The sequence below is a fragment of the Bos indicus x Bos taurus genome, chromosome 16 (genome assembly GCF_003369695.1).
Source record: "Bos indicus x Bos taurus breed Angus x Brahman F1 hybrid chromosome 16, Bos_hybrid_MaternalHap_v2.0, whole genome shotgun sequence".
NCBI lineage: Eukaryota > Metazoa > Chordata > Mammalia > Artiodactyla > Bovidae > Bos > Bos indicus x Bos taurus.
In genome coordinates, this window is record NC_040091.1 from 33925096 (window position 1) to 33944352 (window position 19257).

At 38.7% G+C, this 19257-nt stretch overlaps 1 protein-coding gene across 1 annotated transcript in view; it reads left to right on the forward strand.

Annotated features, from left to right (window-relative positions):
* The window catches only part of PLD5 (phospholipase D family member 5), a 419990-nt gene that overhangs the window by 154215 nt on the left and 246518 nt on the right, over positions 1-19257 (forward strand). The window lies entirely within an intron of this gene.

The following is a 19257-nucleotide window of genomic DNA, read 5'->3' on the forward strand; positions in this document are numbered from 1 at the left end:
ATAAAAATATATCTTTAATAGACACATTAAATCCATATTTTATAGAATAGTATCACCAGAAATGTATGTTTTTCTCTATAGCCAGCTTTATAATAAATTTATACTATAAGGTTTCAATAAATCAGTGTTAGATAAAATAGGCCATCGTGTAATTTATCTAATTATTCACATTTTAAATTATTTTATTTTGTGCCATATAGGTTTACTTGCCTGTAATCACTGACATCTATAATCGTTTTCCTTATAACATTTGATTTTTTTTCATCTTTTTTACAATGCAGATGACATCTTTTGTAATGTACAAGACAGCACAAATTTTAAAATAAACAGCTTGTGAAATAACTTTAGATTTATTCAGTGAAGGTCAGTGTGATGAAAATTTGTGTAAAAAAAATGTCTGTATTGTTTTGTTTTATTATAAGTGTTATAAAACTATGAATAATCTTACTTGTTCCATTTAATGTCAAGTTTATATAAATTAGATCATGTAGTTATCCTGTCAAAACATAATTGACTAATCTTGCTCCTGAAATGCATTCTTATACCATTCTCTCAGCATGAGTGGACTTGAAGTCTCCTAGTCATTTTCTCAGCAACTTTGATGGCAGGAAAAGCACTGAAACATTAGAAAAGAACAGAAATATAACATCTGTTCAGTTCAATCGCTCCGTCGTGTCCGACTCTTTGCGACCCCATGAACCTCAGCATGCCAGGCCTCCCTGTCCATCACCAACTCCCGGAGTCTACCCAAACCCATGTCCACTGAGTTGGTGATGCCATCCAACCATCTCATCCTCTGTCGTCCCCTTCTCCTCCTGCCCTCAATCCCTCCCAGCATCAGGGTCTTTTCCAATGAGTCAACTCTTCACATCAGGTGGCCAAAGTATTGGAGTTTCAGCTTAAACATCAGTCCTTCCAATGAACGCCCAGGACTGATCTGCTTTAGGATGGCTGGTTGGATCTCCTTGCAGTCCAAGGGACTCTCAACCTATAGCTTATGTTGAAAATACTCTAAGTGGAAAACAAATAGGTTTTTTTCCCTTGACTTTAGAACATGACTCTGATTCATTCACTAATTCATTTGTTCGTTCAGCCAGCAAATGTTTACTAAACATCCCAAGGAACTTGTAGGAACTCCTCTACCATGGGGGATACAGTGATGAACAGAAGAGGCAGGATCTCATAGCTCCTAATGAGACTTAATGTGCAGAAGGGTGGAATGGGGTAGACAATAATGAGCTTTCAAGTCAGTAATGGCCCTGGAAGGAGTAAATCAGGTCAGGGATACAGATTGCAGTCCTTTTTGAATAGGACTGTCAAGGGTCCTTCTCTGAGGTGGTGACATTGAGAAAAGGATGACATGCCAGGGTCTGAAAGAACAGCTTTCAGACTGAGAGGATAGGACATGTGGATGGCTGGAGGAAGTAACCTAATGTCAAGACCCAGGTGACTGGAGAATCCTTAGTTGGGAAAACTTAACAGGATATGGGGTTGAAGATCCTGCAGAGGCCAGACCATGTTGGCTGTCACAGAACAAAGTGAAAGAGTCTGGGTTTTATCCTAAGTGTAATGTCTGTAGAGGGAGGGAACAGTCAGTAGCATTTTGTTTCTGGTTGCAGAAGACCACTCTGGCTGCTGCGGGTAGACAACAGACTGAAGGGGGCAAGAGTGGTCTCAGAGGCTGTTGTAGCTGTCTGGGCAAGAGGCGAGGGTGCTTTGGATGAGGTTGCCAGTGGTGGGGGCAGAAACAATTTTGGAACAAATGTTGGAGATATTGCTGATGGGATTCAATGATGCAGTCAATGTGGGTGGAAGAGACAGAGAAGAATCAAGGGTGAACCCCAGGTTTGAGGGTCCAGTTGGATGAATGCTAATGCCAGGACCTGAGATGAAAACAGTGAGAGGAACAGGCTTTAGAGTGGGGCTATCAAAACTTGTGCTTTGGTTGTGTATTTGAGTTGGTTATTAGACACGGAAGTGGTGATGTTGGGTGGGCAGTTAGAGATAATGGTTTTGGACTCAGAGTAGAAAGCAGGACCAGAAATAAAATTTAGGCATTATCAACATACAGATGACAGTTACACATACAGGGTTGGTTCTTCTCACTCTACTCTTACTTTGTAGCTTCTGCTAACTCCAGAATTTCCTTCTGCTCCTGAATGTGGTTCTGACTAGCTCATGCTTTGGCTGGGTCTTTCTTCTCTGTACTACATGCAGAAAAGGCTTATGTGCCAGAAACATATTTGACAGGAGACTCTCAGTAGGTAGGAGGGCTGGAAGAGCATCCTGGTGCTGGGGAAATATCCTGGGACTTGGGATCAGAGATCCTGGGACTTGGCTTCAGGTTCATGATGAGCCATTCTTGCCTTGAGCTTCCATCTGAGAAACACAGGTTATTCAGCTCGTGGAATGACTTGAGACTTTCTGTGTATAACTGCATGGTAAGTTGCTCAGCCGTGTCTGTTTATGACCTCACAAACTGTAGCCCACCAGTCTCCTCTGTAATTCTCCAGGAAAGAATCCTGGAGTGGGTTGCCATGCCTTCCTCCAGGGGATCTTCCTGACCCAGGAATCAAACCCAAGTCTCTTATGTCTGCTGCATTGGTGACAGGTGGATTATTTACCACTAGTGCCACCTAGACTCAGTATATAGTAGGTGCTTTATAAATGTAGTTAAAACTGAATTTTAATCTCCTTATCCAGAGTATAGAGATTATACCTTTACTCCACAATTGAGGCCTGTTGACAAGTTTGTTTTTCATCAGAGGCAGGTACCATGAATTTCTTCATTTTTATGTATCTTGAGTCTCAATATTTGGGCATTCAGTATATATTGGACAAATCATGATGATCAATGTGGATTCAAAGAAATCATGGCCCACCAAGGCAACAGTTAAAACTAACTAATCAAGAAAAAAATCTTCCTTTTTTATAATCATTAAAAATGTTTTTGAAGCAAAATATACCTTTATTGCCTAGTGGTGTGACTTCTACTTCTAGGAAAGAATGAATAGACTCAGCTGATTTTTTATATCCAGTTTCTTAATTGTGTCTCGTGTTTTTGTCCAGAATGCATTTAATTAGGAAATATTCCCAAGGCATGTACAAGTGACTGCCAACATCTTTTTCGAACACAAATTGGGTTTGATAATGTTTATTTTGGGTGCATGCAATTTAGTTATTTCTTTTCACATAAATTCTCTCTACTCATGTTGAGAAAAATCTCCAGAACAGTGACATTTATTACAGCTTTTCTCAGTCTCAATTATAAAATATTTATTGAACCCCTACTATGTGTAGAACACTGCTAAGCATGTGAGGAATGCAAATAAGTATCATGCACAGTGTTGTTCTCCTTGCGAATTAATTACTGAGAGAAGGTTTAGCTATGTGAGAATGGAAAATTCTCCCAGAAACTTCAAACTGGGAGGAACCTTAGGATGCTGTCCCTCCAAATCTTACTCAATGCACATGCCCCTTCTATAACCCCCACGATAGTATGACCTCTTTTGGTTGAGCCCTGTTAGTGAGGGGGCTCACCACCTTCCTCAGTTCCCTGTTGGAATTTTGGACAACTTTGAATCATGTCCTGAAATTGTATAGAGATTTCTCTGTGGCTTCCATCTGATCTTTCTGTCATATGCTATGCCTACAAAAATTTGAGTATCTACATGGCCTTATTTTTTAATAACTTGAGTTTGTACAGTGTTGGGAGTTTACAAAGTTAAGTGACTAACAGCTCAAGATCACACAGCTTGTGTAACATAAGTTTAAAATGAAGTTGAAACTCCAAAAATACATATTCTCTCCACCAACCAATGGCATCCATGATTGCAATACAAGAAATGCCAGAAAGTATTTAGTGATAGATAGCCAAAAAAAATTGTATAAAGAGAATATGGAGCAAGACATCAGTATATGCTAGAGGTGGCATAAGTTTTGTGGAAGATAGCACATTCTTTCTTGCCATGGACTGAGTGATCACCCTGGAGGTGTTTTCAACAAGATGTGAGTATCTTCAGCAGAAAGAGCTTGCTTGTATTGTGAGACACTTCCTGGTTTTTGACTGAGAAATAAAAAGCTTCCCTGGAGAAATAGCCCTTAGGCGTTTAGTATATATGAGCTGTATTAATAAATCTATGGAAATGGGATGTTAATTTTCCCCTGGCCTACATTTAATAATGTATACTGCAGGGTTGAACATGTAAATGGTATATTGCTGGGTCCTCTGTGCACCTCTATAAATACATAAGAAGTTTTCAGCTGCTCTTTTCTCTCCACAGCTTATTTGAACTTCCTTCATATGGCTGTGATTTGCCTCCAGAAACAGGGGTAAATCCATGCAATCTGTGCTGTCTGCAATAAATATGGAGGTCCTCATTTTGGAAAGTACATTTCTAAATGTTTTCTCAAGAAGGGTGTTTAAGTTTAAATATATCTAGAATTGAGACTTTTCTTTTAAGCCATGAATTGAACATCTGAAGCATTGACTGATATACTTCTAAATGTGTTTATTCTAACTTTTAGTAAATATTTGTATACATTCCTGCTTTAGTCTAAGAACTCTGAAAGATGTAGAGGATACAAAAAAAAAAAAAAAGACATGTCAAGAAGGTCAGGGAAATATTCATAGAAAAGGTGATGTTAGAATGGCCTTAAAGGATCTAGGTGTAGATCCTTTACTAAGGGAATATATTGTCATGGAAAGACTTCCTGCCTCCTAAACCTTGTCCCTGTTAGTAGAACAGTTCTGTTATCACTATTCTCTGATCCCTGTTGAAACAGAGCACATATCATGAAGGAACTGCTAGTCTTAGCACTTATTGGTGTCGATGTTCATAGTTTCTTAATTTGTCAGGCATGTCCTACAGCTTTTCTGTTTCATCTATAATCCTAGCATCACCTGGGAAGCCAAACATTTATAAATGTGAAAGATGAGTAAAAGCTAATAAAAGAGACTAAGAAGGAGAGGTCAGACAGTCAAGAAGGGAAAAGAGAGAGTTCTGTCTTCAAAGTTAAAGATAAATTTTCAAAGGAAAACAATGCTGTTGGCAGGTCAACTGAGTTAAGGACTGATTGCTGGTTTATCAACATGGAAGTTGTCAATAACTTTGATCAGAGAATTTTCTTTGGAGTGGTAGTACTGGAGACAGTGATCACAAAGATTTTAAAGTACTCTCTATGCACAGAAAAAGAGTAATGAAGTAGATGGTAGCTGGAAGAGAAAGTGGAATCAGGAAGGTATTTCTTTTATAAACATTTACCCTGTGCAGACATTTCTATTATTAACTGTACACCCAATTACTTCCCCACCATCCATTGCAATTTTGTGTGTTATATTAATAACTCTTACCCAACCAGTCCATTCTCCTCTAGTGCAAGCTATACTTAATCTCCCTTCTCTTGGTTCCCAGGTTACATCTCTTATCTGTACTGGTTAATTTAAGAGGGAACTTGACTAATTTGTATCTTATTCCTAGTAGAGTGCATCAAATTTTTATACACTCCAGCAATAGTATACAGCAGATGCTAATAGCATCCTGCCAAACCCCAAACTTGTACCAGAGATGAGATTATATGGCTTCTGTAGCTCATAAAATAGAAGGGTAACCTACATTCAGGGTTACTGAGTTCTACATAAATCCATGGAACTATGAAGGGGGTGCTAATGTATATTAAAGGCCACTGTTTATCTTAACCTCCCATGAAACACACTGCAGAGAGGCCGTTGGAATGGATGTCTGTTATTCAAGCCAGTTTAGCATATGTGTGTTAGATGCTTAGTCGTGTCCAACTCTTTGTGACACCGTGGACTGTAGCCCACCAGACTCTTCTGTCCATGGCTTCTCCAGGCAAGAGTACTGGAGTGGGTTGCTAGTTCCTTCTCCAGGGGATCTTCCCAACCCTTGGATTGAACCCAGGTCTCCCACATTGCGGGCAGATTCTTTAATGTCTGAGCTACTAGGGAAGCCCTGAGTCTTACATCATCTTACACCAGTTTAGCCTGAGTCGTACATCATTTTATATCATCCAAAGAAGGGCATTAAAAGTCTAAGTGGCATATTTATTTCTCAATCTGCTGTTGAAATATAGCTCAGAAAATCTTGAACAGTTGATTTTTTTTTTCTCAAAGAGTATTTGAGTGATTTTTAAATTCTAGATCAGTGAGCTATTTCTCACTCATTAGGGATTTCATTAGACATTATTTTAGATGTCATGTGTTACCACAAGTAATATCTAAACACAATCCTTTGGAAGAGATATATAGACTTACTATATTGATGACTCAGCTTATAAAAACTGTTGGTGTAGATAATTAAAACCTGTGGAGAGTATAAGAAATTATAAGATGTCCATTAAATTGCAAATGCTCTTTTATTTATTAGAAAATCAGCCACATTCATGTCAATGTATGGCAAAAACCACCACAATATTTTAAAGTAATTAGCCACCCACTAAAATAAATAAATTAATAAAAAAATCATCCACAGTGTAGCATGGATTGCAGGAGTTGAGAATTTTATGAATAAATATATTTTCACACTGAAATATATTCATTTGCTTCTAAGGTTAGAACATTAGTTACCTATTAAAATTCAAAAACTGTTGAAATTAAATTGAAAATTCAATTTCTTTTATCCAGATTCACAGTATTATCCTTTGTGATCGCAGCATCATTTGGAAACCCTGTCTAACACCTAACTTCCTAATGACTTTAAAGAAACATTATGCTGGCTGAGCTGGGTCCTCACATGCCCTCGTCACTGCAGCACGTGGCTCTCTGTGCTCGCGGAGCACAGGCTTTAGTTGTGGTACTCGGTAGTTATGGCCCCTGGACTTAGTTGCCCCCCCGCTTGTGGAATCTTAGTTCCCCAATCAGAACCTGCATCGCTGCCTTGGAAGGCAGATTCTTAACCACTCGATGACCAAGGAAATCTTCCTTAATGACTTTTAAGAATAATTTCTTCCATCCCATCGCAGTCAGCCATTCCTATGATTACACTCTAGGTTTTATTATTAGTGGTAACAACATTACCTGTGATACCCCACCTTCTGTTCTGCGTTGAACTCTGGGGTGCCTGTATCATTTTGCCGTATGGTTTTTCTCTGGGTATATGCCCAGGAGTGTGATTGCTGGTTCGTGTGGTAGTTCTACTTTTAGTTTTTTGAGGAACCTTCATATTGTTCTCCATAGTGGCTGTACCAGTTTACATTCCCACAAACACTGTAGGAGGATTCCCTTTTCTCCACACCCTCTCCAGCATTTATTGTTTGTAGATTTTTTTATGATGGCCATTCTTACTGGTGTAATGTGATACCTCATTGTAGTTTTGATCTGCATTTCTCTAATTATTAGTGATGTTGAGTTTCTTTTCATGTGCCCCTAGGCCATCTGTATGTCTTCTTTGGAAAAATGTCTATTTAGGTCTTCCACCCATTTTTTGATTGTTTTATATATATGTGTGTGTGTGTGTGTGTGTGTGTGTGTGTGTGTGTGTGTATTGAGCTGCATGAGATGTTTTTATATTTTGGAGATAATCCCACGTCTGATGTCTGCTGCTTAATTTGCAATTATTTTCTCCTATTCTGAGAATTCTATCTTTTCACTTTGTTTATGATTTCCTATGCTGTGCAAAAGCAATTAAGTTTGATTAGATCTCATTTGTTGATTTTTGTTTTTATTTTCATTACTCTAGGAGGTGGGTCAAAAAAGACCTTGCAGCAATTTATGGCACGGCATATTCTACCTGTGTTTTCCTCTAACAGTTTCATAGTCTCTGGCTTTACATTTAGGTCCTTAATCCATTTTGAGTTTTATTTTTGTGTATAGTGTTAGGGAGGATTCTAATTTCATTATTTAACATGTAGCTGTCCAGTTTTCCCAGCTCCACCTATTGAAGAGGGTGTCTTTTCTCCTTTGTATATTATTGCCTCCTTTGTCATAGATTAAGCGACTATTGGTGTATGGGCTTATCTCTGGGCTTTCTCTCTTGTTCCATTGATCTATATTTTTGTTTTTGTGCTGGTATCGTACTGTCTTGATTACTGCAGCTTTTTAGTATAGTCTGAAGTTGGAAACCTGATTCCTCCATCTTCGTTATGCTTTCTCAAGATTGCTTTGGCTATTTGGAAGTTTTTGTGTTTCCATACAAATTGTAAAATTTTTTGTTCTATTTTGTGAAAAATTCTGTTGGTAATTTTACAGGAATTGCACTGAATCTGTAGACTGCTTTGGGTAGTATAGTCATTGTCACAATATTGATTCTTCCAATCCAAAAATAAAGTATGTATCTCCATGAGTTTATGTTGTCTTTGATTTCTTTCATCAGTATTCTAAAGTTTTCTGAATACAGATCTTTTGTCTCCTTAGGTAGGTTTATTCTATCTATTTTATTATTTTTGTTGCAATGGTAAATGGGATTGTTTTCTGAATTTCTCTTTCTGATCCTTTATTGTTAGTATATACAAATGCAAGAGATTTCTCTGCGTTAATTTTGTATCCTTCAACTTTGCCAAATTCACTGATAAGCTCTAGTAGTTTTTTGGTGGCTTCTTTAGGATTTTCTATGTATAGTACCATGTCATCTGCAGTGACAGTTTTACTTCTTCTTTTCCAGTTTGAATTTCTTTTTTCTTTTTCTTCTCTGATTGCCATGACTAGGACTTCCAAACTATGTTGAATAACAGTGGTAAGAGTGGGTGCCCTTGTCTTGTTCCTGATCTTAGAGGAAATGCTTTCCATTTTTCACCATTGAGAATTATGTTTGCTATGAGTTTACTGTATATGGCCTTTATTATGTTGAGGTAGGTTCCCTCTGTGTCCACTGTCTGGAGAGTTTTTATTATAAATGGATGTTGAATTTTATCAAAAGATTTTTTTCATCTATTGAGATGATTGTATCATTTTTATTCTTTAATTTGTTAATATGATAAGCACATTTGTTGATTTGCATATATTGAAGAATCCTTGCGCTCTTGAGATAAATCCCTCTTAATCACGGTGTATGAACCTTTTGATATATTGTTGAATTCTGTTTGCTGGTGCTGTATTGAGGATTTTTGTGTCTATGTTCATCAAAAATATTAGACAGTGGTTTTCTTTTTTTGTGATACCTTTTTCTGGTTGTGGTATTAGGGTAACAGTGACCTTGTAGGCTGAGTTTGGGAGTGTTTCTCCTTTTGCAAGTTTTTGGAAAAATTTGAAAAGAATAGGTGTTAGTGCTTCCCTAAACACTTGATAGAATTTGTCTGTGAATCCATCTGGTCCTGGACTTTTGTTTGCTGGAAGATTTTTAATCACAGTTTCAATTTCTTTCCTTGTGATCGGTCTATTCATATTTCTTATTCTTCCTGGTTCATTCTTGGGAGGTTGTTCCTTTCTAAATGTTTGTCTGTTTCTTCCAGGTTGTCCATTTTATTGACATATAGTTGCCTGTAGTAGTCTCTTATGATTCTTTGTATTTCTGCAGTGTCAGTTGTAACTTCTCCTTTTTATAGTTTTATTGATTTGAATCCTCTTCCTCTTTTTCTTGATGTATCTGGCTACAGGTTTATCCATTTTGTTTATCTAATCAAAAACAAGCTGTTCGTTTCATCAATCTTTGCTATTGTTTTCTTTATTTCTATTTCATTTATGTCTTCTCTGGCCTTTGTGATTTCATTCCTTCTGCTAACTTTGGGTTTTGTTTGTTCTTTCTCTACTTGCCTTAGGTTTAAGGTTAGGTTGTTTATGTGAGATTTTTCTTGTTTCTTGAGGTGGGATTGTATTGCTATAAACTTCCATCTTAAAACTGCTTTTGTTGTGTGTCATAGGTTTTGCATCATCATGTTCTAATTGTCATTTGTTTCTAGGTATTTTAAAATTTTCTTTGTGTTTTTTTTCAGTGATTATTTATTGCTTATTTAGTAACATTGTTTATCCTCCATGTGTTTGTGATTTTTACAGTTTTTTCCCCCTATAATTGATTTCTAATGTCATAGCCTTGTGGGAAAGATGCTTGACCGGATTTCAGTTTTATTAAATTTACAGGGGCTTGATTTCTGACCTAAGATGTGGTCTATCCTAGAGAATGTTCCATGTGCACTTGAGAAGAAAGTATATTCTTCTGCTTGGGATAGAATGTCCTATAAATATCAATTAAGTCTGTCTGGTCTAGTGTTTTATTTAATGCTTGTGTTTCCTTGTTAATTTTCTGTCTGGATTACCTATCCACTGATGTAAGTGGGTGTTAATATTCCCTACTATGGTGTTACGGTCGATTTCCCCTCTTATGGCTGTTAGCATTTGCCTTATGTATTAAAGTGCTCCTATGTTGGGTGCATACATGTTTATAGTTAGTGTATCTTCTTCTTGGATTGATCCACTGATCATTATGTAGTGTCCTTCCTTGTCTCTTGTAACAGTCTTGATTTTTTTCATCTGATGTGAGTATTGCTACTGAAGCTTTCTTTTGATTTCCCTTTTCATGGAATATGTTTTTCTATCCCCTCACTTTCAGTCTGTATGAAGTGGGTCTCCTTTAGACAGCATATACAGGAGTCTTGTTTTTATATCCATTCAGCCAGACTTTGTTTTTCATTGGGGGCATTTATTCCATTTACATTTAAGGTAATTATTGATATGTATGTTCCTATTGCCATTTTCTTAGTTGTATGGGGTTTGTTTTCATATCTTTTTTCTTCCCTGCCTCTTTTGTCCTCTTCTCTTTTGTTTCTTGCCTAGACAAATTCCTTTAGCAATTGTTGTAATACTGATTTGGTAGTGCTGAATTCTTTTACTTTTTGTTTGTCTGTGAAGCTTTTGATTTCTCCTTCAAATTGAAATGAGAGCCTTACTGGTTAGAGTATTCTTGCTTGTAAGATTTTCCCTTTCATCACCTTAAACATGTCCTGCCATTCCCTTCTAGCCTGCAGAATTTTTGCTAAAAGATCAGCTGATAACCTTATGGGATTTCCCTTATATGTTATTTGTTGTTTTTCCCTTGCTGTTTTTAATATTTTTCTTTATGTTTAATTTTTGTTATTTTGATTAATATGTGTCTTTGTGTTTTTCTACTTGGGTTTATCCTATACTAGACTCTGCCCTTCCTGGACTTGGGTAACTATTTCCTTTCCCATGTTAGAGAATTTTTTGACTATGATGTCTTCAGATATTTCCTCAGGCCCTTTACCTTTTTCTTCCTCTTCTGGAACCCCTGTAATTCAAATGCTGGCACATTTAGTGTTGTCCTAAAAGTCTCTTGAGACTGTTCTTTTTTCTTTTCATTCATTTTTCTTTATTCTGTTCCACAACAAAGATTACTACCATTCTGCCTTCCAGGTCATTTATCCCTTCTGCCTCAGTTTTTCTCCTGTTGATTCCTTCTAGTGTATTTTTATTTCAGTCCTTGTCTTGTTAATCTCTGCTTGTTTTTAGTTCTTCTAGGTTTTCGCTAAACTTTTCTTGTATCTTCTTGATTCAAGCCTCCATTCTGTTTCCACGATCTTGGATCATGTTTACTGTCATTACTCTGAATTATTTTTTAGATAGATTGCTTATATTCTCTGTTAGTATTTCTTGTAGGTTTTTATCTGGCTCCTTTGTCTGCAATGTATTTCTCTGTTGTTTCATTTTAGCAGACTTACTGTATTTGTGGTCTCCTTTCTACAGACTGCCTGCCAATGCAGGAGACACAGGAGATATGGGTTCGATCCCTGGATTGGGAAGATCCCCTGGAGAAGGAAATGGCAACCCACTCCAGTATTCTTGCCTGGAGAATCCCATGGATTGGAGGAGCCTGGGCTACAGTCTATGGGATTGCAAAGAGTCAGACATGACTGAGCGACTTCGCTTTCACTTTCACTTTCTACAGACTGCAGGATCATAGTTCCTCTTGCTTCTGGTATCTGCCCCTGGTGTGTCAGTTTGGTCCAGAGACTTGCACTGTTACTCATTCGATAGGAGGTTTGATTGGTGCTGTGTTGCTTAGAGTCTGCCCTAGATATTGAGCAGGGATTCCCTTTTGCTCTGTGGTTATCACTGCCTTTTCAGGGATGGGTGTGCTCCCTGTTTGTTGGAGTAGAGGTCCGCAGATCTCTTTCTTAGCTGAGATTCTGATCTATGCTGTGAGGTAGGTGGGACTGGAGCACTTCCACTGGAAGTGAAGACAGAATTTTCCTCCACTGGAAGTGTTCACCTGTGACTATGCTCTGTTGTGTCCCTTTTTACCTAGTATGTAGGCTCACAAAGTATTCTGTTGTTGGAACTGTTCTTGGTTCTGCCTTAACTGTGGCTATGCTGGCAGTTAGCCCTAGTGATTCAGGCATTGTTACACCCAGCCACTGGTTCAGGTCCACTGAGGTTAGGTCCCAGTGACAAGTAATTATGCACCTGGACCTGCCATGGGAGCTATGTAGGCAGTTTCCACCCTGAAGTGGCCCTAACCAAAGTATATATGCCCACAGAGCCCACAGCTACTAAAGCCAGACCCATGATAGGGGGTTTGACTGCTGTTGTGGTGACCAGAGCCTGCCCTGGATATTGTACAGGGCCTCCCCTTTGCTCTGTGGTTATCATTTCCCTGTCAGGGACATGGTCTGTTCCTAGTTGTTGGAGTAGAGCCGCCCCACCCTTATCTGCTTCTTAGCCGTGTTTATGATCTATGGTGTGAGAGAGGTAGGCTTGGAGCACTCCTGCTGGTAGGAAAGCTACAGTGGATTCCTCCTCTGGACCTGTTCACCCGTGGGTGTGCTGTGTTGTATCACCTTTCACAGACTGTGTGAGCTATCAGATTATGCTGATATTGGCACTGCTCTTGTCCCCATCTTAACTGTGTGTATGCTGGCAATTGGCCTTGATGTCTCTCAGGCATTGCTCTCACCAGGCCACCAGAATAGATTCACTGAAGTCAGGTCCCAGGATTGCAGTAATCACGGATCTGGACCTGTTGTGTTAGTGTTATGGAGGCAGCTCAGAGTTTAACCTGGCCCAACTCCAATGTATATGGGCCCCCAAAGCCTGCAGCTGCTAAAGCTACGTCTCTCTTGGCTGTGGGAACACTCGTCTGTTCATATGTTTTGTAGGCGCTGAGTTTTTAACCAAGTCATATGTGGGGGTGTCAATTCACAGTTTGCACAGCTGTGAGGAGAGATTTCAGCTTTGTTTTTCCTTAGCTGTATAGCCCCTGCAGCTCAGCTGTGGTTTTAGCCCCACCTCTGCATGTGGGCCGCCCTCAGGGGTCTGCTTCTGAGGCTGCCTTGGAGCACTCAGTCAGGACAGTGTGGATGTGGCATGGCTGCCAGAGTGGAGGGAGCCCCGACAGTGACAGATGTGCCAGGGAATCAGTGGCCATGAGAGATCTGACCCCATTGGTGATGACACACACAGGAAAGCCAGTGGCCACAGATGTGGGAGACTAAGCCCTGGTGTGAGCCTTTCCTAGCTCTTGGCCATCTGAACAAGATGGCCAGCCCCAGCAGGGGTCTTTCCTAGCATCCAACAGTAGATGCGTGTGGACCAGCCCCAGTGAAGGCTTTCCAAGGGCCTGAGGGGCAGGGGCCAATGCATAAGAAGAGAGGTTGCAATGGTGGCTCCACCCCCCATCTCATTTAGAAATGGCACGTTGATTCTATGTCAGTCTGGGTTTCCTCTGCAAGCATTCCTGGTTGCAGATTTCCTCACTCCCGTCCCCTCAGGCTGTCTCCTTGCATCCAGGAGCAGTTCTCCCTGAGTTTGTTCTCCAGTCTCCAAGTCCCAGAACCCAGCCTCCATGCCCACTGTTGGGCACATGTCCCAGGCAAGGGTGCTCAGGAATGTGACACAGACCATCTGTGTGGATCTCACTCTGTTCTTTCTGTTCTGACCAGCATATCTGCTCTCCTCTGACAGCTCCAGATGCTCTCCTTCTGTCCCAACTGATCTCCCCACTGGTGAGGAGGTTTCCCTGAATATGGGAAACTCTCTGCTCCTTCAGCTCCTCTACTCCAAGGGCACAGGTCCCATCCACTTCCTCTCTTCTTCTTTTTCCCTTCTTTATTTCCTCCTACCCAGTTATACAGGGATGTTTCTTATCCTTTATGGTGTCTGAGGTCTGCTAGTGTTCAGCTGGTCTGTGAGAATTGTTCTATATGTAGATGTAGTCTTGATGCATTTGTGGAGAGAGATGGACTCCACATTCTCCTACTCATCCACCATCTTACTTTTTTCCTGTTTTTCTATTTCTTCCTGATTCAGTTTTTATAAGTTTTGTTTCTAGGAATTTTTCCCATTTCTTCAAGGTTGTTCAGTTATTGTAGAGTCGAATTTTTGTGCATGTCAGTTGTAATGTCTAATTTGTATTTATAATTTTGTTTATTTGTATCCTTTCTTTTTCATCTGTATATACCAACCCTTATATAAGATCTTACCAATTTTGTTCATCTTTCAAAGATCCAACTCTTAGTTTGGTTAATCCTTTCTATTGGTTTTCTGTTATCTATTTCATTTATTTCTGCTTTAATTGTTATTATTTCCTTTTTTCTGCTAACTTTGAGCTCAGTTGTTTTTTTTTTCCCCCTAATTCTTTAATGCATAAAGTTAGGTTGCTTGTAGGTTCCTTGCTTGATATTTTTCTTTCTTCTTAAAGTAGGCATTTATTGCTATGAACTTTTGCTTCATTCTACAAGTTATGGTATGTTGTGTTTCCAATTCTGCTTGTTTCAAGAAAATTTCTTTTTAATTTTTTGATCCATTGATTTTTCAGGAAAGGGTTTAATTTTCATGTGTTTGTGAATTTTTCAGTTTTCTTCTTATAATTGATTTCTAGTCTTATGCCTTTGTGGTCAGAGAAAAGAACTGATATGTTTTCCGTTTTATTTAATTTGCTGAGACTTGTTTTGTGGCCTAGTGGTCTATCCTAGAAATAGTTCGTGTGCACATGAGAAGAACGTGTACTCTGCCATTGTTGGGCAGAATGTTCTTTATGTGTCTTTTAGATTCATTTGGTCTGTGGTGTTCAAATAAGCAGTTTCCTTATTGATTCTCTGTCTAGATGATCTATTTATTGTTGAGAGTGGAGTATTAAAATCTTCAACTATTTATTGCTGTTGATTTCTCCTTTTAGTTATTCGTTTTTGCTTCATATATGTAGGTGCTCTGATGCTGTACATATAAATATTTACAGTTGTTGTATCTTCTTGCTATATTGAGTCCTTTAGTATTGTAATGACCTTATTCATCTCTTTTTAACATTTTTAGTTTAACATCTATTTTGTTTGCTTAAATAACTATTCTTTTTTTTTTTTTTAATTGCCTTTTGCTTGTTCTTCTTACTGGGTAGTTTTCAGTGTCATAACCTCCAGGTCACTGATTCTTACTTCAGCATATGAGTTTGGTTTTGAGACTCTTGAGATTCTTTTCATATTCTTCAGTTCAGTGATTGTATTTTCCAACTCTTGTATTGACTGTATTTTCAACTGTAGGGTTTTTATTTATGATTGCTATTTTCCTGTCAAACTTCTCATCTAGTTCATTCATTGTTTTCCTAATCTTGGCTAATTGTCTCTTTGTGTTTTCTTATTGCTCGCTAAACTTAAGAAGATTTTTCTGAATTCTTTGTCAGACAGTTCATAGATCTCTATTTCTTAAATGTTATTGGAGCTTTATTAGTTTCATTAGATGACATCATATTCATCTGATTTTGTGATTGCTTATATTGATACCTGCACATTTGAGTAACTGGACTCCTCTTCCAGACTCTATAAATTTCCTTCAGCAGAGACAGTTCTTCACCAGTCAGCTGTATTTGGGTTTCTGAGTGTGTCTACTGGTAGTGTCTTTGGGCATGAGGGGCATGCTATGTGTTGGGGCAAGGCAACTGAAGTCTGAGGACAAAGATAAGGGAGGGTATGCCACTGGCTGAGAGCAGATGGACAAGGCTGCTAGCTTGGTTTCCTACCCAGGTGAGGATGCTGGATGGACTCTGTGATTGCCCAGATTCTTTGGTCAGGCTTACTACATGGTTGGGACTGTGTAGTAGGTACTGTATTCAGTAGAAGACCGAGTTGTATATTAGCTTCCCTTCTCTGTCAGGGAAGTAGTATGTGTCTCAGGGTTTGTACAGCTCATTGTTTGGGAGCTCAAATCAGGCCTCGTGTGCACTAAATTCCCTGGTCATGTGAGGCCACTGGTTTTGCTCTACAGATGGGGGAAGCCATGGGCTCTACTTTTTGTTCAAATACCACTGCGTGTAGGGCTGTTGGATGGGCTATGCATCTTCCTGTATACTCTTGTTAGGTCTCCTGTTTGGACTGGGTGAAGGCTGTATTTAGTAATGCAGGTGGTTATGAATTAGATTCCTTGCCTAGATGGAATGTGAGAATCAGCCCTAAAACTCCTTAAACCTCCTTGTTTGTTGTCCTAACTCAAGCTGACTCACACCTGAAGATTCCATACCACTGACTCTGTCTGCCTTTCTCTTGGCTTGAGTGCCACTGGGCCGTGCAGCTTCCAGAAGTTGTCACTAGCCCTGCTGGTTAGATGGCACTAGAATACACCCTCCACAGTGGCATATTTTCTGACTTGCTTTATCTTACAATATACATGAGATAGTTTCAGAATTACAGTACAGTATTATGCCTCTATCCATTTTTCTCCTTCTTCTCATACAAAAAAGTTAGCATATTAAATGAAGTATCCAGCCCATTGCTTTTTTCCCATGGTATAAAATGTTTTGGAGATCTCTCCAAATCAGTACAGAGAAATCTTTTTAACACTGCATAGTATCAGTATGGATATATCATTATCTATTTCATCAGTCTGCTACTCCTAGAGTATTTTCTCGATATTTTATTACTGAACAGGAATGTGAGAACAATCCGTGGGTTTTCTTTTTCTTTTTTTTTTTGTTGAAGCTGTATTTTCAAGGTTGATTCTGAGGGGCATATTTCTGAGTCAAAGGTAACACATTTTTCTTTCTATCTTGAAGATTCTAAGAAAAAAAATGTGTTAAAGAAAAGCAGGTTGTAGCAACAGAACTGACTATTCAAACAAACAAGGCAGCTGCCATTGTTTGCTTAGATTACTTATACTGTACACAGGAATCTCAGAAAGGATACTGGAGGGCTACAGACTTCAGCGTTGTAATTTCAAGCCACTTAGAGGGCACGTTCTAAAGGAAGACTGAGCAACTGAATTTAGCCATTGGATGAAATCCTTTGATATCCTGGTGTTTGATGAAATAGAAAGACTTTTGGATATGCATTTGAGGTGCTTATAAATACCATTTTAAAGATTTTGCCAAGGCAAAGGAAGCAAATCTTTCCCAACCACTTGGGACCCAGGAATGGAAAATCTGGGATCTACTTTGGATCTCTATGAGGAGAATGGGGCTGCAGTTGAAAGCATTGGAAACCCCACCCACCTATAGTTTCTCTCTTACTATACAGTATGTATGGGAGAAAATTATGTTCTCCCGTACATACTGTATAGTATGGGAGATACTATAATTTAATGGTACATTTTCTTCAAAATAAGAACCTGGAAAATCATTTTGTTATCATTTCATACTTGCAGTTGGTTAGAATATTGTGGAAAGACTCTGGAAAACCTGAAAAGGTTATAAAGTTAGAATGAAACACAAGCAAATTGCAAAGTGGAGTTTTAAAGTTCATAGATGTGGTGGCTCAGGAAATAGCCATTCCTAAGTTAAACTGAGTTTCACAATGGATTCCGCTAGCAATGCAAATGCTTTTGTGATATAGTCCTGAGGCTGAACAGCCCAATATGACTGAGGAGGCAAAATGTTGGGATTCGTACTTTCCAGGTTCTTTCGTACTTTCATACAGCAGGTTCCTTCTACTTTAACAAGCAAGCAGCCAAAAAAAAAAAAAAAGTACATGAAAGAAACCTCAGGAAAACACATTAGAATCTGTTCTATAGCCCTGCCAGCTCATGCCCATAGAAGACAGAGCTCTGTTTAAAAGAGGAATGAAAGCTTTACATATAATATTTTAAGATTATGCAAAGCATGAATATAACCTTTTCTTCAAATTAAGGAATCTTAAGTTTTCTAGACTTGGCAAGGTTTTCCTCTCCTAAGGTTGCCCCCAAACTCTTGAACTAAGAAGAAAGTAATTTGCAGGCTTTATGTTTATGAAAATGACACAGTTTCTATTGAAAGATAAAACTAGACAAAAGCCGAGGCAGAAGCTTCTGGAGTAGTATAGAGAAGAAAATATATACAGAAAATGAAGGTAGAAAAATGTTTATAAAAATAAAGCTTGGGCAAAGCAAGATCCTCAAAAAAGGAAAAGATGGGAAAAAGAATAAGTGAAAGACAAGGTCAGGGAGAAAGGGGTTGTGGCATCTGTGATCAGGACATCGGGCAACTTCTTAAAGATACAAAAGACTTGAATGTTTAAAAGAGACATAGAATTAGTGAAGGAAAATAACCGAGAAGAGCTTACTAAGAAGTGGCAAAAGAAAATTCAAGGGAAAAGATGTGAGACCCTCCAGCCTGAGAATTGCTGATTCCGTTTCAGCAGCTGCTTTGCATGAAGGAAAGGAAAGTGCTAGAGGACAATGTGCTAGACCCAGATCTGGTAGACAGCTGACATTTGTTTTCACTGAAAACCAAAACTTCTCTGAAGATGCTAATTCTGCCCTGAGAACTGTCACTTCAGACCTATGAGCAATTTTGCACCTGTGACTATTTTGATAAAAATATTAGTCTTTGAAGGAATTTAATTGAAAAGATATAAAATTGATTTGAATATAATTAATAAATGTCAGTACTTATTTTAATGGAACACATATGATTAAAGATATTATTTTTCCTGTAAATGAATTATATCTTTTTAATATAAAGACACTGTGCTCTGTGCTAAGTCGCTTCAGTCGTGTCCAACTCTCTGCAACCCTATGGACTGTAGCCTGCCAGGCTCTTCTGTCTATAGCATTCTCCATGGCAAGAATACTGGAGTGGGTTGCCATGCCCTTCTCCAGGGGATCTTCCCAACCTAGGGATTGAACCCGTGTCTCTTATGTCTCTTGCACTGGCATACAGGTTCTTTACCACTGTCGCCACCTGGGAAGCCCATAGACACCAATCTGTAATAAATAAATATTTTGTGAACCATTTTATATGTTTTCTATCAGGAAAGTTTCTCCTGATAACTAGTTGTCCTTATTGCTAGAAAGACAGTGTTCTTTCACTTTTCAACCCCTTCCAACCATCCTTACTGTAATAGTAAAATACTTTTATCCAGATCCCCCAATTTCCATTCCTTTAGACATTTCTC